The following is a 22,767-nucleotide window of genomic DNA, read 5'->3' as shown; positions in this document are numbered from 1 at the left end:
CTAACAGCGCGTAGCGTTGCGCAGTTGGAGGTGAGCCGCCAGCAGTGGTGGACGTGGGTAGAGAGATGGCGGAGTTTTGAAATTTGTAAGAATTGGTGTCATGAAGTGATATATATATAATGACTATTAAGGTAAATACATTTTTTGTTCTCTATTAAAATCTTTCATTTGCTAACTATGCCTGTCAGTAGTTAGTGCCTTCAGTGGTTTGAATCTTTTATTTAGCTGGCAGTAGTGGCGCTCGCTGTATTGCAGTAGCTTGAGTAACGAAGATTTTTGTGAGGTAAGTGATTTGTGAAACGTATAGATTAATGTTAGTCAGGGCCATCCTTTCGTAGGGATTTTTGAAAGTCAGATTGCGTTGCGGTAAAAACTATTGTGTGTCAGTTTAAGCACAGTCGTGTATAAATTTTTCTAAGGGGACGTTTCATATACGTTTCAAAGGGCTGAGTGCACATCGCTTGCCACCAGCGTTCGGCAGCGCGGACGGTCACCCATCCGAGTGCAAGCCAAACCCGACAGCGCTTATCTTCGGTGATCTGACGGCAGCCGGTGGTACCACTGTGGAAAGGCCGTTGGCATACAGTTCTTAGTACGGGACATATATTTCGACTATATACGTCTACTTGTTCCTGAGAAAACGGGGGCTTAAAAGACGCACGGACAGATAGACGCACAGATAGATAACAAATGACAATCTTTTTCGTGTGATATAATTACAAATTCACGATTTGAGGATTTTTTCCTTTACTTGTACAGTGAAACCTTGTTTATTCTTGAATTTCATGATTTTAGACCAAAGGGAAAGAGAAGTACGCTACAGTTTTTTATGAGTGAGTTTGCGAGTATTAGAATATGTCTATGGCCGTATCTTTTGATTTCACAGATATAGAATCATCTTTTTTTTATTTTTTGCACAGGCAAGGGACCGTTGACCTTAACATGTGCCGTAAATTTCAACGTGATACCCATTCCTGAGAAAAAGCGGACGGATAGACAGACGGAGAACAAAGTGATATTATAAGAGTTCCGTTTTTACCGGTTGAGGTACGGAACAATAAAAATAACAACTCACTGTAAAGAATTAGTCGCCTCTTAAAACACCATAATGTTCACTTTTGAGCGCTGTAGATGGTGGAGAAGTAGGATTGGGGGGGGGGGGGGGGAGTGGAGGTGGAGCGGCATAAGCTCCCTCCACAGCCGATGTAAGTCACTCATTACTGTAGGATGTGTGGGATGTACTTGCCAGTAGGTTGTACCGGGTTAGCGCATAAGATGGGTCTTTGTGAGAACATGAGAGAATGACAGAAATGAACTACAATGTTCGTCTGTGTAAGTGACCACATCTTGAGTGAAGTTGCGGGTTTAGTTGGCGTATCAGCAGGGACTGTCCACCATGTCTGCAGCAAATGGTGTACCACTCGCACGCATGTAACACGGTGCAAGAATAGTAGCTGTAAAAAGATCCTAACCGACAGGGACAGGAGACGAACTTACGCCTTGTCAAGGGCAGTCGGTTCCATTCCCGCTAGGAACTGCTGCCTTCACTAAATGAAGGACCATGTCAATGAGTGTCCGAGTGATCGCTGTGATGGGAACTGTATGCAATGGAAATTAGGGAGTCCGGCTATGGCAAAAGGCCGTTGCTTACGGCAATGCAAAATGCTGCACGTCTTCCTTGGGCCAAACAACACAGGAACTGGACGACACTGGCTGACTAGAGGCATGTAGTGTGGTCCGAAGAGTTGCGATTACGCCTCTGTTCAAATGACGCGGGGCGTCGAAATCACCGACGACCCCACGAAGCGCTTGCTGTGTATAATGAGGATGCAGTTCATGCCGGAGGTGATTCTGTGACAGAGGCAAAGCAACTGTTCGACGATGTTGGCACGAATGGGTGCACCATAGCGTCAAGAAGGAAGCGGTTGGCCTAGAGAGACGACGGAATGTGAGGGCCGAGCCCCGTATTCATCAATATCATCGATCCGACATGCAACTGGAGCTTCAGTGACCAAGGATCATTAGTAGGCGGCCCACAGAAAGGGGGGTGAGCTCACTGCACCCCTTGCACCGACTACCGTTGACCTCTGTACTCGAACAAGCCCGTTTGCAGTGGTGTCGGACACATTCGGCTTGGGATCTCATTGACTGTGTAGAACTGTCTTCAGCGATGAGTCCCACTTCGAAATGAGCCCCAATGACCAGTGAAGACGTGTCTAGAAAAGTCCTGGACCGTGGGATGCCAACATGAGTGTCGCCCGCCATACGGGCCCGCAGCCGTCTGTTCGACGTTGTTGCGCTACCGGACGTACAGCTAGTTTTCCTTTTATTTTTACTGTATGCTCTGTTTATCGACTTCTTCTTATCTGTTTTCTGCCTTAGCAATTCTATCTACAGAGTAGAAATATTAAGCTCCCTGTCCATATCAAAGGAACCTATCCCTCTAATGAAACCTTCTGGTTTCCTTTTCCTGAAAGCAAATTCTGCTATTCAGCCTCTATCACTATTGCTCGTTTTCCTGGGTGTAGTAACACCATGTTCGACGAACTGAAATTAGTAATATTATTCTCATTCAGAATACTGTGAGCCGTGTGTGTCTCGTGTTCTTGCCATCTCTCATTTTACATCCTGTTTTCTTTTTCGCTTTTTTCTTTTTTTACCATACTGTCACCTCGTTATGTTAGTTTCAATTTCTGTGGCACTGAGTTGCTACTTTGCCTCCCCGTGAGCGGCAGCAGGGGCGCTTATCGATATAAGCCCTGGAGCCCTGGCGGATTGTCTTTGCTGACTGCTATTACTTTCCGGTTGTCGTGTGTTCGGAGTTAGTTCGGATCTGCCAGTGAGTTGGGAGGCGCTAGCAGTGCAGTTCGGACCTGACAGTGTTTGACTTAGGACGCGGCGGGACTTCAGTCGGGGCGCAGCTGCACTGAGGTCCGGACAGCCATGACTCGCCCTTCGGTTGCCGATACATATCACTTGAGTGCGGACCACCTTGGCTGGTCATCGGTCGGTCGTCTTGTCGAACGACGTGTATGTTGGCCGGCGATCGCTTATGGGTTGCCTGCGTGTGCCGACTCGTGATTCGTCCTTGTTGTTGCACAGTCGCTGCCGTTAGTATTGTCTAGTCCTTCGTGCAAGTGTTCGTGAAACTGTGTGTAGCTTGTGATGTCGACTGCTCAGCATTTCAATGCTGTCTCCGTGCTGGTGTGTGGCAGTCGGTCGGTTGGCGTGGATCAGTCAGGAAATCTCCTCGCGGCGCCGTGGGCCGGACCCGCTGGCGGTCTCTACGCCGTGTCGGAGTGTTTGGGAGCTGTGCCGATTGCTACGAGATTCGTGGCTCACCGACCCAGGACATCAAAGTTGAGTGGTGATTTAATTACCGAGGCCAGTCTGTTCACATTGTGCCGTTTGTTTTCATGGTTGGCTGTTGGGGGTATTCCCGTGAGCAGCAGCGAGTATTCGAGTTGGCGAAAGTTTGGCCACCATCTGGTGGAGTTTAACTCTATTTTGGTTATTTGAAGTCCAAGTGCACCAGCGGAATTTTCTGCCTTGTGGCCGTTAGTGTTCCGGTCATCTGTCCTGGACGCTGACGTAAAATTCAAGCAGTGTCATTTCCTCACCATGTTGTCGCTGTCAACCACGTGTGTGTAGTTTTGACAGCTTATGCATACTTGGTTGTGGACGGCTACGCCTTTTACGTTTTGGCTTTGGAGTTCCTGGTCAGGTGGAAAGCCAGTCGTCTTGTCGGTAGGTCCGTTGATTGTCACTTGGTTGGGTTGCCGGCGGATCGGATATAGTTGGGCCGACTACCTGTCTCCCCTAAGAGAACGTTAATATTTCAAGTGCAGACAGACTTCCGGAAACTTCTGAGCGCCTCTGACTGTACTGTGTTTTCTTATTGGTGTTTGATTGTGTAATGGCTCACAGGCGATGGTTTCAATTTGTATGCTTTAAGTTGGGTTTTAAATAATGGGCCTTCAGCCATTTTAAAATTGAAAGTTCCTTACTTGTAAAGTCTTGCATTGTTTGGACCTTCAGCTTCCTTTTTAAAAATTATTTAAGGATAAAGCTTTGGGCCTTCTGGCTTTCAAAATTTATTGTAGTTGTGTTTTTAAATCATGGGCCTTCAGCCGTTTTAAAATTAAGATTCCTTACTTGCCAAGTCTTAGAATGTTTGGGCAACTAAATAAAGTTATATGTATTCGAGTGTAGCTGACAGCCTCTCATTTTTGGCCCCTTTCCACAATTCCAACTACCTGTTCTATTTTGCGGATTTAACCGGGCGTTTCATACTGTAATGAGTATTTACTTTGATACTAATAATAAGCAGTTATTGTAACACATCAGCACATTATATGTCTAGCAAGGATGTTTCGAAAGTGATAAGCTATATCTTGTCAACGTTTGAGATTTGTTGTTTCTAATCAGATCAAGGTGGCGCGGGGGGGGGGGGGGGGGGGTGTAAAGGCGATAATAAGATCGCGTGAAATAAATAAATTCATTAGCAACAAGTTTATGTAACGGATGCAATGAACAATAAAGATAAGGAAGAAATTATCTCGTTATTGTACAAAAATAAGCATATGGTTAAACGTGCAACTGATTCCTAAGGATATTAGGATAAACAACGCGGCGCCGACGCAACGAACAAAAGGCCACAATGTACTGTGGGTGAATACAGAATGAAGACTCTGCACCTAAATCATGTTGTATGAAGCCTCAGAACAAAGCGAAATAAAAATGTAGTTTTCTGCCGGTTAAAAAATGGCATTTCGCTTAACCGAAACTAAAACTCCCCTTGTAATATGAAACGCAGCACACAGGAGCGCTTCGCGAAATTTAGTCCGGTGGATTAATCCGCGACTTCCGCTGTTCCGAAACGTAAAATTGTTAAAGGAGAACCTTCCGCCGGAAATGCCGTTCAAATACACGTTTCATATTGATTCATAACTTTCAAATCGCACTCGGTGAAGTAATTAGAGCAAAATGAGGAACGGGATGTTTTGAAACGATGTCTGATATTTGGTATAATTACCTTATATTGCCTTGAGCTGGCCGGTTTTTATTTCCGTAAATGTTCGTTTCAGTTTGCTGTCAGAGGCGAAAAATACACACCATGATCTGTTAATTCGCGTCGAAAACATTGTACCGCCTGAAAAAAACTGCCGGAAGACCCGCCGTAAATGTTTATTCTGATCTGACAGTAATTGATTTTAAATGATCGACAAGTGAAGAGGTGCAGGAGGATATTAATTTTTCGGTTGCGTCCGGATTCATTTCACAACATTTTAACGAACTCTGAGCATACATTGTTGGTCTTTCATTTGTTTGTCTTCACTAGTTCGCTGTGCGCTCAATAACTCTCGTGACGAGAATGCACATAACTAGGTAGGCGGACAACAATGTTTGTTATAATTTTGCAATATTATTCCACTGTATTTAAGTGAAAATTTCTGCAGTGAACGACTCTGTTTTACAGTCTGAAACATTTTGAGGAGTTTGAAATGATTTCAGTTTAGTAAAATATCGCCTCCATTGACAAAAAACGATGAATACGTGAATCCAGTTAAAGTAAAATCATTGCGGAGAATACATAAATCTATTTCTTGTTTTATAATATTTTAAATCGGGGTGGTTCAACGTTTAATGAATAATAAATGTATAATATAATCGCCTGGTTTTGAACTGCCGCCCGTCGCAGATGCCTCGCAAATTTAAACAGAGTTGGCTTGTAGATAGTCACTTCGATAAGTGGGGTTGAACAAAGTAACACAGAGTATATGAAAATTCTTGACAGTAATCTTAGAGAACGTGGCCGTCAGTTTCTAACCTGCCTCCAAAACTTTTAGCAACATACAAACCGCTGTATGGGTTTTAATTCAACGCCTGCGTCTCGCTGTGGATGACTGATTATTCTATTACCAAAACTTGTGCTGTGCCTTCAACATCTGTAATAGAAAATGATGTGCATATGAACTGCCACAGGTCATGCATTATTTATTTGGTCTGCGCCGAGTGGCCGCGCGGTTAGAGGCGCCATGCACGGATTGCGCGGCTCCTCCCGTCGGAGGTTCGAGTCCACCCTCGGGCATGGGTGTGTGCGTTGTTCTTCGCATAAGTTTGTTTAAGTAGTGTGTCAGTCTAGGGACCGATGACCTCAACAGTTCGTTCCCTTAGGAATCCACATATATTTGAACATTTTTGATTTATTTGATTAGTTTCAACAGCACATGTGATGCGACCATCCACAAATATTTATTGTTCTGATACCTTTCTGTCGCTTGAAGGGAATGCCTACATTTTTTGTGATTAATGAAAAGTTCCCTAAGAAGCCAGCAACACCCCAGAATAATATACAGGGTCTGAGATACCACAAATTCTACTATCAAGTCAAGATGGAATTTCAGGAAAGCTAACTGGGATTAGCATACTCAGGATGTTGACAGTAGCTAACATGGATACCCCAAAAACAGCCTAACGCAAATACCGCAAGAGCTTACGAAAAATCACATCCCTTGCTAGGATAACACAACAGAAAACATGTATGCCAGATACCAACAAACTGAAGACCCTGTTACTGGGAAACAATACTAGCACAGCTAAACGAAGAGAGGCAGCAGATATAGATGGAGTTGACTTCCTGTTTAAATTTAACTTATTCACGCAGAAAGTCACGGATGTTATTAAGGAAACTTGACTGCAACCAGTGTCTGAAATCAGCAGTCAAAGATAACGCTATCAGAAGTGACTTCACGCATGAGGTCCCTGTGGAGTGTAGACTCAACCACCAAAGAAAAAATAAAGGACGAACTGAAAAAAAAATCAGTAACTACCTTATGATAACACCACCTTAGCAAAATCATTTACTGAAAGAGCTGTATATGAGGCTATTAAAACATTAAAAACGAGGAAAGCAAAAGGACTGGATGGAATATTTTTTGAATTCATGAAACATATTGGAGAACATAGAAGAACTTGGCTGAAGAGGTTCTGCTCTCATATACTCGAAACCGGAAAAGCACCTCAACAGTTAAAGACTGCACCTATGGGAGCACTACCAGTTCTCAAATACGGAAAGACAGTATACAACCCCACAAGTTACCGCCCATCTGCACAGCTGAGCGTGTACTTCAAACTACTGGAACGACTCATCCTCAACATAATTAAATGAATAATATATAACTCCAACATATGAGGCTGGATTCAGAAAGCAGCGGAGCTGCTGTGAACAGTTTTTAGCCTTGACATCTTATATTGTGGCTGGAATCCAGAAGAAACTAAAAACAACGGTGGCATCAGTTGATCTGTCCGCAGAATATGATACTGTGTCGTTAGATGGTCTACTGCTGAAGCTAAAAAAAGCGTTTCCCAAGTAGGAAAGTGACGACACTTGTGGAGAAGATGTTAACCAACTGTTACTTCAAGGTTAACGTTGCACAGAAACAGTCATTAACCATAAAAAATGAGTTTCTCCAGGAATTGATCTTAATACCCTTGCTCTTAACCCTGTACACCAGTGACTTGCCAACCACTACTAGGAAAACGTTTTTCTTTGCCGATGACCTTCGTATACCCATACAAACCAGCACACTTGAGGGAGAAGATAATATTGTCTATAGACATAGAAAGTCCCAACACATACTACAAAGCCTGGAGACTCCAACCAAAAGCAACCAAGGCATAAATCTGTGGATTCGGTGTGAACTTCTGACAACAGAGGATTAGACTAAATTTCCAGCCTAAACAGCTTGGTGTCACACTGAAGCGGTCTTTAACTCATAAAAAAGAGCTGGAAAACACCAGGAAAAAGATAAAGATCCCTAATAACATCCCTAATAACATCCATTCAACTCACTGCAGCTTTGACACTAGTATATCGAATAGATGAATGCTGAGCCCCAACATGACAACACAATGCTCAAACAAGGATCCTAGCCACCCGTCTGATTGGATCAATGAGAATTATTACGGGTGCACTAAAAGCCACACCGAACCCTTGACTGCACACCAACAATAATATTCCATTGCCTGAACTGAAACGCCAAGAATCAACCAATCGATAATGGAGGAAGCTGCATCACCCAACTACCACCAACACCTTACAGTTTATACAGTATTAAATCAAGCTCCTCCAGATCGCTTGATATTACATACTCCTCTGTCGCATAAAGGCAGAAACAACAAGAATTTTGGAATTAAAAAAGAGTGGGGCAAGAGACGAAATGCTGCAATGATAAAACATCGAGGTACTCGAGATACCTTCTGCCAGCCTAGCAGGATTTGATCTGGAGTGAAGCGATCGAACAGGACTGAACAGTGTAACACCCGATGACGCCCGGTGCAATGCTATGAATCAGAGCTGAAGACTCAGAAACCCTACAGCCTGCTATTGTGGAGCCCAAGAAAAAATCAGTTGAGCATATTGTCAGAAAAAACATCCAGCATCCAGCATCAGACTTTACTAATGCTGCTCCCTCTGCTATCAGTTGGCTTAATTCACAAGGTACTGAACTCTGATAACATATATATTTTGCTTAAGAGTTCTAATTTTATAGTCGAAATGTTCCCTGGTTAATATTATTTAATTATCAGTTTTTCAGGATTTAAACATGTTAGCTTTGTGCCTAAAGGTGTAATTGCAAACTCTATGACTCTCTTAATTTTTGCTGTTGTAGCTATATGGTAACTAAACTAATCAAGATTGAAATGGAGATAATCTGTGTATATACAGAAAGAAAAATAGGTTTCTAATTAGAAAACTCTCTATGTCATTTATCGTATTCTTCACGTTATTCACTCTATAATTTAAACTTGGTATGTGAAAATATGTATTTTGATAAATTTTTGTAACTTCGTTCCTGAACATCCGCTAAAATGTTGTATAACGTTAAAATCTTAGAAACTAATGAATAAAAAAATGTACTTGTGATTACTGTGGTAAGTCTCTGGGGAAACTTAAACGATACGGAAGTCAACGTGACCGACACAATGTGACATCTTGTACAATGACACAACTATACCATGCCTTGCTTTGATATACACAAAATTACACGCAGTTAGTCACAGGAAATCTGAACTGATGCTGTAAACGAAAAATTAATGCTCGCATATGTTGTGAATGCGTCAACAGTAAATTCAGTTGCGTGGTTTCATGGCAGGAAAGAAAATCAATACACAGAGGTTTGGAGCAATAAGTGGACAAGAGAGAAAAAATTTGCCACTAGGAAAAACCGAAACCTGCAACAATTTCGGAAACTGTTCGGTATACGACATATGTGCACATTAATTGTTTCTTTACAGTATCAGTTCTCCAAATAATAACATCAAAAAACTCTTGCTGGTAAAAACGCAGATAAAAAAAGAAGACAAGGGATGGGTCTATGTGCTTGCATGTATGTGTTAAAAACGAGGTCACAATGGTATGTGCAGGGGGGACAGTTGATGCGTTGCTACAACTACACTACACACGTAAATGACGGCTTACGGAACACACATGTAGGTAAACCAAGTAACAGGAAACACTACATTGTTTCAGCGGTGCCGTCGCCTTTCGACGCAACCCGCGAGGATGGCCGCTCTAGAGCAGCCGTGGGGAACCCCCGAGCAATGCTGCCGACTCGACGCTGCGCTGTGATTGGAGGGCGGTGGGTGCCTGGACGCGCTAGGGTGGGTAGGGGTGGGGGGCGGGTGGGGAGCGCCGTCCCCCGCGGGCCTCCTGACAGTTGACGAACGCACCGCGCCGCGACAGTGGCTGCGGCTGCGACTGCGGCAGCGCCGCGGGGGTGTGCCCGCGCCCGTGTCAACTGTCAGCTCGCGCCCGCGGCAAATGAGTCGCCGAAAGCCCGAGGGTGCTCCCTTGCTCTCTCTCCTTTTTCTTCTCGTCCTTTTGTGAGTGTTAAATCAAAGTAAAAATAAAAAGTCGGTTTACAATTGTTTCTCCCAATACAACAAGAGCACCTCGAGCCAGTCAGCGTGCGAGCGATGTTTTTTCGGTATACCACAACAGGTTGGACGATCACCCGTCTCATCTCCGATCTCTGTCTCTCCGTCCCACATGTATAAAAGACAAGTAAAAATGTACAAAAGCAAACAGAACAACCATGCATGGTTCATAAACAAAAGACGTGGTCTACCGTCCTACCCTGCAGATATTAACGTCATGGGAAGTTAAAACGGAATCGCAGTCTGGAACACAATTTTGTTCTATCCGAAAGTTATATTACACCATGAACTTCTCTAAAAAGTAGTAATGCCGTTCTAGCGCTATGTCCTAATCTGTGGCTAAGCAACTCTACAAGGACTGTTAGTATAGAAGGGCTTCTGTGGAGCAACAAAAAGGAGTGAGGTATTGACAGATTGACCCTGAGGAGTGTTTGGTGTAACACTTAGTCAGTGTTTCAGTCGCAGCCAGGCACGCCGGAATTGAAATGTTGTAATTGTGAGAATTAGAAAACAAAATACGAAAACAGTAAGAAAATATGTATTTCCAAGTTTAACAAGCCCATTTTCTGGAAGTAAAAGACTCTATCCTCGATCTAAATAGCTGTTAAATCAGTAACAGGGAATGATACGCAAAATAATGCTCTGACAGCCAAAAACTCAATGGAAAGGCTTCAAAGCACCTTACCTAAATTAGCAAAGAGCCGAGAAAAAAAGAAGAAGAAAGGAAAATTAGAGTTTAACATTCCATCGATGACAGTGTCACAGGAGATGGTGCATCACTAGCTCTGATTGAGGAGGGATGGTGATGGAAAGTAGCTTCTTCTTGTTGTATAAAAAACCACAGCATTCAAGGAAACCACGGAAAACCTAAATATCGATGATCGAATGGAGATTTAAACCTCAGCCTTCGCAAATGTGAGTCCACTGTCTTCCTACTGTGTCGCATCAGCTATACAGAAGGTACACAATATGTAAGACTTTACTGTAGCTAATACTGTAAACCCAGCACACTATTATTCCGCTATCATTCCTCACTAGCGACAAGTTCTATTAACACACTAACTGAGTTTCCAACTTTGCTTGAGCATATATTTATTCCAATTCTTTTAGTCCGTTCCTCCTACCTCCTCTCTTTTCGTCTCCTCCTGACCCTCTCTTGCCCATCTCCTATTCTCCCCTCCCTCTCTATCTGCTACTTCCAATTCTCTTTGCCCACTCGTTGCTCATCCCCCCCCCCCCCCCGCAATCCATCTGCGCCTTCTCCTCTGCCCTTCTCCTCCTCCCCCTCTAAGTCCACCTCCTACCACTTCTCTCTCTTCCTCACCACCTCCTCGTCCTCCACCTCTCTATCTCCTCCTCCTCCTCTCTCTCTGTCCATCTCCTCCATCCCTCTCTAACCCCTTCTTGTCCTCCCTGCTCTCTCTATCAATTTCCCTCTCACCTCCCTCTGACCATCTCCTCCTACACCTTATCTGTGTCCAAGTTGTCCTTCTCCATCTCTGTCTGTCACTGTTCTCTCTCTATGTAACCACCCTCAAATGGTTCCTATGCTCACAGTATTTCTTGCCAGGTAGTAAATAACATGTGTATCTAGTTTGGTTTAAATATATAGGTCGATTATGATTTTTGCAGTCTATCATTATAAATCAGTACCAGTCATTATGTGAAACGATAATTGTTCTTGTACTAAAGAACAAAAGTACAAGAACAATTATACAAACATCCTAACAGCCACTGCAGTAATATGGTAGGTTTCACTAACTGCGCGGTACCATTTGTATTGATGTATTTACTTCATGATTAGTGTAATAATTTATGTGTATGGTCTGTGAGTTGTTAATCAGTTTCATTATGCCATATTGTCGCTACGCAAGTCAGTATTACAGGATATTTCATCATTAGCATTACTTACTTCAACCTTCCACTTATCGTCAATATTTTATTTCTTATCCATTTCCATTCTTTATTTTCGTGCACGTAATAGTAAAGTATTACTACGCGAGTACTTAATTTCTATTGTATCACAGCGCTTAGGGTTCGATGCTCACGGTCATTTTTCCAGTTAGTCTAACAAAATGGCCGCGTTACAACGTCTATCAGAAAATGTTGGGATAGATCGCAACACTGTTAGAAGCTCAGTGTTCTACTGATTCTTTCCAAGCAATTATCGAAATCAGCGACACTTACCACGCAGTGAAAGCACCGAGTAGAGCGACTGCATCTTCCAAGGTCTTGTAGAACTTATCTAAACGCCACTCACCTGAAACAAAGGAACATATGTTGAGTGTGGCGTTCTGTGACGATGTTTTGCCGGCTAATTAAGAGAAAAGGCAAACTCGTATACCTTCCACGATGAGCCGAGGAAGAGGATGCTGTTGCAAGCAGCATGCAATGGGCGAAATACGGTAAACATCTCCCCAAAGCGAGCAGCCAGGAGAATTACGACACCATTAGCGAATGGACATCCCACTAAGATGAAAGGTGAATGGTGCTCGGATAATTAACAGTTATGAAGAGTTATAAACGACGCTAGAATACGCTGGAGTACTACACAAGAGCCGCCTGTGGGTTCACTGTCGTCGCTCATTCTCCATACTGTCCCGACTTGGTCCTATCCGATTTTTATCTGTTTCCAAAACTGAAAGCACGTCTATACTTTGATAGTGAAGAAATGGTGCAAGCAAAGGTGAGGTTTTGGCTCCATCTATTAAATCAAACATTCTACAGCGACGGTATCAACAAACTGTTCTCTCGTTGGTATAAATGTGTTCGTTGCCAGGGTGGCTAAGTTGGGAAATAAGTATGCAGACCTGAAAAATAAAGATATAGATTGCGGATAACTTTTGCTTCATTTCAAAAGCTTTAAGTTTTTACATAAACAAATTGGATTCATTAAATTTTTGTACGCTCTCGTACCGTTCAGATTACCTTCCTTCCATGCGAAAGCAACGCTGTCTCGACTATTTTCTTATATGAAGCCAATGTTATGCGGCTCGACTAGAATGATTTCTTTCTTTGTTTAAAACGACGAATGTAATGATTTGTTCTGGTCCTGTGAAAGTACGCTATGCTATCTCGTGTGGCTTCAGTTACTGTCCACAAATCAGTCTGTATACGCTGAAGTAAATTCTGATCAAGTAATATCAGATATTTTAACCCAATAATGAATCTGTATATCACTTGACCACTTGACAGCAGGTATCACAGATGTGTGTAGCTAATAGTCATGGATATCGATACATATGTATGTACAATTTACTTTCTATGTGTCGGGCCTGGTGGGGTAGCGTAGCGTTTCTCAACTGCCATGTCGATACTCGTCGGAATGTCGCGAATACGTGTCTGGTGGGTCGCGAGATTTTTAATGTCTTCTAATCTTCGGTAGATAAAATATCTTGAACGTAAAAACTTTTATGTTCCTTCTTAAGAATAGTAAGTTTGTTTTACGTGCCGTATATTCATATTCATATGCTACTATTGAAGAGTCTTACGTAATAAATTTGTAAACTTTGTACCTGTTGGTTCAATTGGCTCTGAGCACTATGGAATTTAACAGCTATGGTCATCAGTCCCCTAGAACTTAGAACTACTTAAACCTAACTAGCCTAAGGACATCGCACAACACCCAGTCATCACGAGGCAGAGAAAAACCCTGACCCCGCCGGGAATCGAAACCGGGAACCCGGGAGCGGGAAGCGAGAACGCTACCGCACGACCAAAACTTTGTAGCTCATAGTCGTTCCATAATAAATGAAATATGTTATATGTACTTTACGTTTTTGCTTTTTTGCATCTACGGAAGAAAAATCACAAGTAGGGGTCGGAAAAGTGTGCCCCAAATAAAAAAGCTTGAGAAACGTGGGTCTAATGATAATGCACGTGCCTGGAAACGAAGAAGTTGCGAGACTGGTTCCCGGTAGAATCACGGAAATTTTCAGTCTGACTTTAATGTAACGTTCACCTCTGAGTGATGTGAGGAATCCACGTTAAAATGGAAGTCCCCCTTCCCCCTACCTCACTTCTATTGCAGGGGTTAGTCAAGGACAAGCAAGTTGCCGAAGCAGCGCGATCGACAGACGGGATTCATTGTTCTGCACGTCAAGAGCCACTTCGTGCTAAATCTGTAGGCATGCAACACGTGGAGAAATTGGTGGTATGAAGAGTAAAATGTATGAAGTCGCTTACATTTTTCCACATGCAGTTTTTGAGACTATATATTACTGCAAAGTACGTTGGATAAGTCAAGGGGCATGCGCGGGACGATTTTTCGATTAAAAAATAGCTGTTGAATTTATGAATGAAAAAGGAGTGCAAAGACATCTGGAACGAATGGCAGACCTACGTTTTAAGGGGACTTGACTGGACGCTGCCTACAGTAATGTATTGCAAGGCGAGAAACAACTTCTTTCTGATTTGATGGAGATGATTCAAAAAGAAAATTGCATTATAGAAAGGGCACATTCTGACAAACACAGTCCAATGCCCTAAGCTCACTGCCATTAAAGAAAATGTGAGGTTTGAAGAATTCATTGTGGTCTTGAAACAGTTACAAGGACATCTTCCTAAACGTTTTGAGCGTACTGCTGATCGGTTTTTTCAGCTGAAAACGCCCCGCGCATGTGTAGGTGTGACTGACCGGTCTGCAAAGTAATTCCTTTTTATGACAAATTCTTTTACATTAAAACTGTCCAGGACCTTTACGTTGTTTTACTCAGGTAGAGTTTCCATGTCTCCATAACCGGGTTGCACAAAGGCTATTTCGATTGACGTTTGTGAGAAAGACCTTTTTCCGATTATGAAACTAAGTAAGTCACTATCACATGGCAACATGAGTGCGAAAATCTGTGAAACTGTTTGCATCTGTCTGTATGCCATCAGTTTATACCAGATAAAAATTATGTCTTTAGCACGCCAAAAATAATTAAATAATACTGCAAATTTGTTTCGTTTGTGATATGTGTTGTTGCAAAATGTGAAAATACAAATCAAAGGCATATGGCCATTTAAGTGCGACATGTTGACAGTTCCCCTCGCTTCCACCCTCTCACGCTCAGCTAAGTGTGCCGTGCCGTGACGGCTGGGGAAATGTGCAGCGAGACTGAGCGCTGTGGAACTCATGCCAGGGCGAGGCTTGTGAGCCAAATTCTTGGCTGCCTGTGGCTAGAAAGTCTGATTAAGCTCCTCCTCCCATTGTTATTTCCATTATTTAACGCCTTTATAACGCACAGCGTAACAATATTTTTTTGTCTCCAGCTCCAGTGTAACCATCATTTGTGTCGTCGAAAGCATACAGTCCAAAAGGCAAAAATTCCAAACTCTTAGGGCAAGTGTGGTTGGAGGATGAACACAGCAGTCCACCAAACGCTATTCAATCATTGTAGCTGTACGTCTTCAACAGTGTTGTTGTGTAGAGTCCGGAATCAAACCCCAGGTACAGGGCCAGGGTCTTCAACTAGAGCTAACACTTTTGTTTAATACGTAATTGTATGTGAGGTCATAGCTGTACTAATTTTGGAAGCTAAATTATAGGCGCAACAACTCACAACGCAAAAGTACCAATATTTTACATGTATGAAAGGGACATGCCTACATGATCAGAAATCCATCACAGAATGTGTTTCCATCCGGACATGTTTTTCTGGAAGAGGAGACACTGTGCATGCACATTACTATCACTGTGTTACTTCTACCATTCACGGTTGGTATATTAAACTGATATACTTTTGCTGAAGCGTAGATGCTGGTGGTGGACGTTTTCAGAAGAAGACATGGTTACAAGGAAAGTGATCACAAAATTTGTATTGACTTTTATATTTTTCCCTTTGTAAAATGATGACATTGCTGTGAGGAATTTGCTTGGACAAACGTTTGCTACGCAATGAAGACTTTTGTGTGAAGAACGTAAATGTCTTCCAAACATGTAAATATTAGTACTTTTGAATTCGGAGTGGCTGGGTATACATTTTATCTGTCAAGTTATTTTCACTGTTTTACGCCTTTATGACGCCTCATGCTTGTGTAATCACTATATGTGTCATTGTAAGCAGAAAACCATGAAGGTAAAAACACACTCTCGTATTACAGGAGTGAATGAGGGACAAACACAGTCGTACGTCGGCAGGTCACCGTAACGAAACGAACTTCAACAATATTCTCATGTAGAATCAAGAACCAACCACCTGCTCCATGAGAACGATGGTCAATGGAAATGACACTTCACGCTGAACGCATGTTTACTGGGAACACATGGAGATAAACCGACTGGCTCAGCAGAGGATGCCCCTACTTATACATACAATATTTCTTAAGAAAGTCCTACAACATTATACAGGGTGGTCCATTGATAGTGACCAGGCAAATATCTCACGAAATAAGCATCAAACGAAAAAACTACAAAGAACGAAACTCGTCTAGCTTGAAGGGGGAAACCAGATGGCGCTATGATTGGACCGCTAGATGACGCTGCCATAGGTCAAACGGATATCAACTGCGTTTTTTAAAATAGGAACCCCCATTTTTTATTACATATTCATGTAGTACGTAAAGAATGTTGTAGTTGGACCACGTTTTCGCTTTGTGGTTGTTGGCGCTGTAATAGTCACAAACGTATAAGTACGTGGTATCACGTAACATTCCACCAGTGCGGACGGTATTTGCTTCGTGGTACATTACCCGTGTTAAAATGGACCGTTTACCAATTCCGGAAAAGGTCGATATCGTGTTTATGTATTGCTATTGTGATCAAATTGCCCAACGAGCGTGTGCTATGTATGCTGCTCGGTATCCTGGACGACATCGTCCAAGTGTCCGGACCGTTCGCCGGATAGTTATTTAAGGAAACAGGAAGTGTGCAGCCACATGTGAAACGTCAACCACGACCTGCAACAAATGATGATGACCAAGTAGGTGTTTTAGCTGCTGTCGCGGCTAATCCGCACATCAATAGCAGACAAATTGAGCGAGAATCGGGAATCTCAAAAGCGTCGGTGTTGAGAATGCTGCATCAACATCGATTGCACCCGTACCATATTTCTACGCACCAGGAATTGCATGGTGCCGACTTTGAACGTCGTGTACAGTTCTGTCACTGGGCACAAAAGAAATTACGGGACGATGACAGATTTTTTGCACGCGTTCTATTTAGCGACGAAGCGTCATTCACCAACAGCGGTAACGTAAACCGGCATAATACGCACTATTGGGCAACGGAAAATCCACGATGGCTGCGACAAGTGGAACATCAGCGACCTTGGAGGGTTAATGTATGTGCAGCATTATGGGAGGAAGGATAATTGGCCCCCATTTTATGGATGGCAATCTAAATGGTGCAATGTATGCTGGTTTCCTACGTAATGTTCTACCGATGTTACTACAAGATGTTTCACAGCATGACAGAATGGCGATGTACTTCCAACATGATGGATGCCCGGCACATAGCTCGCGTGCGGTTGAAGCGGTATTGAATAGCATATTTCATGACAGTGGATTGGTCGTCGAAGCACCATACCATGGCCCGCACGATCACGCGATCTGACGTCCCCGGATTTCTTTCTGTGGGGAAAGTTGAAGGATATTTGCTACCATGGTCCACCGACAACGCCTGACAACATGCGTCAGCGCATTGTTAATGCATGTGCGAACATTACGGAAGGCGAAGTACTCGCTGTTGAGAGGAATGTCGTTACACGTATTGCCAAATGCACTGAGGGTGACGGACATCATTTTGAACATTTATTGGATCAATGTGGTATTTACAGGTAATCACGCTGTAACAGCGTCCTTTCTCAGAAATGATAAGTTCACTAAAGTCCATGTATCACATTGGAACAACCGAAATAAAATGTTCAAACGTACCTACGTTCTGTATTTTAATTTAAAAAACCTATCTGTTACCAATTGTTCGTCTAAAAATGTGAGCCATATCTCTGTGACTATTACAGCGCCATCTATCACAAAGCGAAAAAAGTGGTCCAACTAAAATATTCATATTTCTTTACGTACTACAAGAATATGTAATAAAAATGGGAATTCCTATTTTAAAAAAACGCAGTTTATATCCGTTTGACCTATAGCAGCGCCATCTAGCGGGTCAACCATAGCGCCATCTGGTGTCCCCCTTGAAGCTAGACAAGTTTCGTTCTTTGTAGTGTTTTCGTTTGACGCTTATTTCGTGAGATATTTGGCCCGGTCACGATCAGTGGACCACCCTGTATAAATCAAAACGTCATATCATAAATAACTGGTTGGAATCGAATCAATAACACGTATGACGCAAGCCAGCGACTGTAACTGCTGCGCTACGGCGAACAACGTACAGCGAGTGGCAATATTTATTACGGTGACTCCAACACAAAAATTTAATAGCACATAGCACTAAATCTGTTACCTGGTGTGGACTGTAATGTTTCTATCAAACTGTCCCTGATACCTAATAATAAAATTCCTCTACCCTTTAAGCGAGATGATACAGCAGTCCATTAGCTACGGCAAAGCACGCAATTTGTCTCGCTCAGCGGATGACAGCGACGCCTACCGGCGCGCGCTGAGCAGCGGCATCAAGATAGGCGCGTTCCTGCCGTTCCAAGTGCCCACGCGCAGGCGGCGCGCTACCGGCTGCCATGCTGTACCCGTCGGACCACCCACGCATACAGCGATCGGCCAGGGCGCTATAACTACCAGCTAGAAAACGTACTGACCCACCTTCGTCGTGAATAACGGGTACAATTCACGGCGGCATTCGTTCTGTGTGCCCGTGGCAAGTGACTAGAGATCTACGATGCTAGATGCACACGCATGGCTCTCAAAACGAGAAGATGGATTTTGAGCTCTATTCTGTATGACGGGTCACATAAGTTCACGTAAGTCAGCCGCTCGAAAGGGCAACCTGGTCGCTTTGAAGCTCTATACGTGGAACAGAACTGGCACCAGGCGGAAAAATACGCTGATTCTTTTGGAACTAATTAAACTTTGCGACCGCATGGAAACAGGACTCTGCATTCAACACAACAAACGGCCTAGCGTCTTGCGTATTCCCCCTTCTGCATCAGCACAGATCACAAGCGCCTGTCCACATTTGTACTTTGAATGCAGAGTGTGTAAGGTGCCGTAGCTGTGCTCTGTCGTGTCGAGGCAAAACAATAGTTGAGATTTCACCAGACTGCTGACTTCTACAAATGTCCCATCGCAGAAGTAGATCGCAGGCCGTGAAGCTTGGCTCTCTTGATGTGAGGCTGAAAGATAGCTACTAACGAGTGGTTGAAGTTGTCAGCTCTACTAATTGAGAAGCCAGATTTAAAGGAATGTGTACCAACGGCTTTAATTAACCGGACCTAAGTGGCAGATAGAGCCGTAAACCACTTACAACCGATATAATAAAAGTTCAACTACACTGTCACACTTAAGAGCGTTAATTCCTGTTCATAAAACTTTAAATAAATCCCTTGACCAAAATTGCTTCCTATATACACATTCTGCTCTGCATTGCACTCAGAGTTGCGGTACACCAATGTTTAGAAACTTGTTGGTGAAATAACAAGTTTGGTTCAAAAATGGTTTAAATGGCTCTGAGCACTATGGGACTTAATATCTGAGGTCATCAGTCCCCTAGACCTTAGAATTACGTAAACCTAACTAAGGACATCACACACATCCATGCCCGAGGCAGGATTCGAATCTGCGCCCGTAGCAGTCGCGCGGTTCCGGAATGATGCGCCTACAACCACTCAGCCAAATAAGAAGTTTGATGTGGCCTTGCCAACATCGTACCGAAACCATGCAGCCGCTACTAACCGCGTGCTGTCTCTGCTTCATCCAGCACTGGTCTACTACTGTCAGCCCAAAACCTATCGCTCAGTTCTCATTGCTGGTGCGCCGAAGGCTCATGAAGTGCTTTCTCTACATCACACAAACCAAAGTTGTTAAAGAATGTAGATAATGAAAAGAATCTAAGTAATGTGTATGACAGTTTGTAAGCGTATTGCCATATCCCTGGTTTAGTTGTGGAGTATCTTTGTGGGCAGCCGCTTCTAGAGGGTCGAGTCCGGGACACGGAACTGTTATGTTGTTTAGTGTGTAGCTCTGCATGTGAGAGGCTTTGTTAGTATTCAGGCTGAAGTGTTGCTACAAGTGCTGTTACAGTGAAGTGATGAAATATGGAAGTGATTCAGAGGAAAGTGCGTCAAGAAGAAATTTAAAAATGAGCAGTGCCGCTGATAACGTGTTGTGTATCCTCTCGTTGCGTGTCCTACCATACAGTATCAATCATCCACGCCGTGTTCGGTCTCCCGGAATGGACTAATGTGAATCAGTAAAAATTAGTTCCCATAAAATAGCGCAGTCAAGTGCCAGTGTCTTGCAGCGAGCGTGAGAACTTGCGTTCGATCATCGCGTTCCGCATCATCAATAATCAGCCGCGCCGCGACGGTTACGCGCACTCTCGTACAACTGAAGAACTGTGAACTGTGAATTTAACCTTGTGAACAGTGATAAAATTTATACTAGTGTGAAGGAGGACTGGTACCAAATATCTGTGCATGCGTGACGAGCGTAAGAACTTTCGTGCGACCATTCGGCTTCCGCATCATCGACAATCATCCGCGCCGTGTTCGATACGCGAACGCTCGTCCAAGTGGTCAGATTGTTAATTGGGATAAACATTTACGACTTAGAATGTAAACAGTGCAATCTGTGATTCCTTATCGTCCCAGAATATAGATGTTCATACCAGGCGTAGAACAGTGTTGTGTTTTGACGTTGAGTGGCTCCCCTAACTCGCTTGCATATTTCGATAGATAATTTCAGGCAAGCCAACAGCAGTGTGGAGCACAACAGTACGACCGCCGCGGCATTACCAGGTACGGGGAGTGGACAAGGCATACAGTCAACGAACAACAACCAGTTTAAAGTACCCACCCATTAGACCCCCAGGTGTGTTACAAGTTTGCTGCAGAGTGTAGCTGCACACATTGTCAATAAAATCTGAATACGTATTAAAGAGATATTAATAAATGAAAATACTACACCTCATTCCCTCTCTTACCTCATACAAGAGCTGACATTATTCCACTCAGCTACTAAGCGAGGTTTGGAAGTGAATGCTGTGGTTCCCAGAGACAGAAATGCTATACCCGCCACTGCTGACGCTATAAGAGTGAAGAAGTGTGAAAATGCCTGTCAATAATACATAATCAGCGCTGTAAGACAATTCGAGTGCAGCCATGATGGAACGCGCCCGAGACCACACCATGAATGAAGTTGCTCGGTTTTTTAACATATCAAAGCGAACTGTTGACTGTGTCAACATGGAATGGTGTATCACTCGGAGGTATGTGACACGCCGTAAAAGAGTGGTCGTCGAAAGGTGCTAATCAGGAGGGAATTGTGAAAAAAAAATGGTGCAAATGGCTCTGAGCACTATGGGACTTAACATCTGTGGTCATCAGTCCCCTAGAACTTAGAACTACTTAAACCTAACTAACCTAAGGACATCACACACATCTATGGCCGAGGCGGGATTCGAACATGCTACCGTAGCGGCAACGCGGTTCCAGACTGAAGCACCTAGAACCGCACGGCGACACAGGCCGGCAATGGTGAAGAGTGTTATGCAACGTCAAAGGCAAAATGTTTCACACTCGACAGGATTTACTGCCATCAGGAATCCAGTTCCGTCACAGCCTGTTTGCGAGCGAGTATCGCGAGGGGAAATGCATGCATTGGACATGTGGAGTTGGGTGCCTCGAGAAGAGTCGTTTCCCATAACAGGACAGAAGGCTGCTCGTCTTCGATGATGCAAACAACAGAGAAACCAGACAGCAACTGACTGAAGGAGGGTAGTGTGGTCCGAGTGGTCGCGGTTATGCCTCTTTCTAGATGAAGCTCGCCATGGGACATCTGAAATCCTAACGAAGCCTAACTACAGTGGTTCTGTGATGTTTTTGGGGGTGGTTTGCATACCATGACTTGAACGGTGTAAACGAACCCTGATATTTACTACAACGTTCTCGACGGCTAGGTGGTGGTGGTGGTTGTTAGTGTTTAACGTCCCGTCGACAACGAGGTCATTAGAGACGGAGCGCAATCTCGGGTGAGGGAAGGATTGGGAAGGAAATCGGCCGTGCCTTTTCGAAGGAACCATCCCGGCATTTGCCTGAAACGATTTAGGGAAATCACGGAAAACCTAAATCAGGATGGCTGGAGACGGGATTGAAGACGACTAGGTGTTGCCCATGATGAAAGCGTTGTGAACATTCATTTTCCTAGGTGTCAACAGCCACGTTCGCAGTGCTGCACACATATATGCTTGGTTTGCCGAACTCTCAAGCACTCTATCGTACCTCGACTAATCCTCTAAATCACCCAGTCTTAGTCCTATAGAAAATGTCTGAAACTGTTTAGAACAGCAAGTTAAGCGTAGCAACCACATCCCCACAATTTGGGTAGCTCTGCGCCATTTAATCATCAGTGAGTTCAGCTGGAAATAACACACCTCAACAAAATTATGGCTTCCCCTCCTAGCCGAATCGTGGCCGTCATCGAGGCTAGAGGCTGCTCTTCGTGGAATCAGCGTCGTGTCTCATGCGGATGGCTAATTTTTTGTGTTTTGTGCTTTAGGGTCAAAACATAAGATGGACTTATCTCCACGCGGCTCAGAAGCATGTGGTACGACTCTGTTGTTGTGGCATGAAAAATTCGCATTTTTAGAAAGTCATATAAATTGTATTCGCTGAAGTGAATACAGTGGCGTCTTTGGGAATGAAACGATATCAGGAAGACCGTTCAGAGATACTGATTGTAACGGTTATATCGTCACAATCTAAAATTTGT

At 43.6% G+C, this 22,767-nt stretch overlaps 1 protein-coding gene across 2 annotated transcripts in view; it reads right to left on the bottom strand.

Annotated features, from left to right (window-relative positions):
- Window positions 1-22,767, bottom strand: part of LOC126267432 (BTB/POZ domain-containing protein Tiwaz) — a 760,252-nt gene that overhangs the window by 331,227 nt on the left and 406,258 nt on the right. The window lies entirely within an intron of this gene.

This window comes from Schistocerca gregaria, chromosome 1, assembly GCF_023897955.1.
Source record: "Schistocerca gregaria isolate iqSchGreg1 chromosome 1, iqSchGreg1.2, whole genome shotgun sequence".
Classification (NCBI taxonomy): Eukaryota; Metazoa; Arthropoda; class Insecta; order Orthoptera; family Acrididae; genus Schistocerca; species Schistocerca gregaria.
This window is presented reverse-complemented; position numbering and strand designations above follow the sequence as displayed.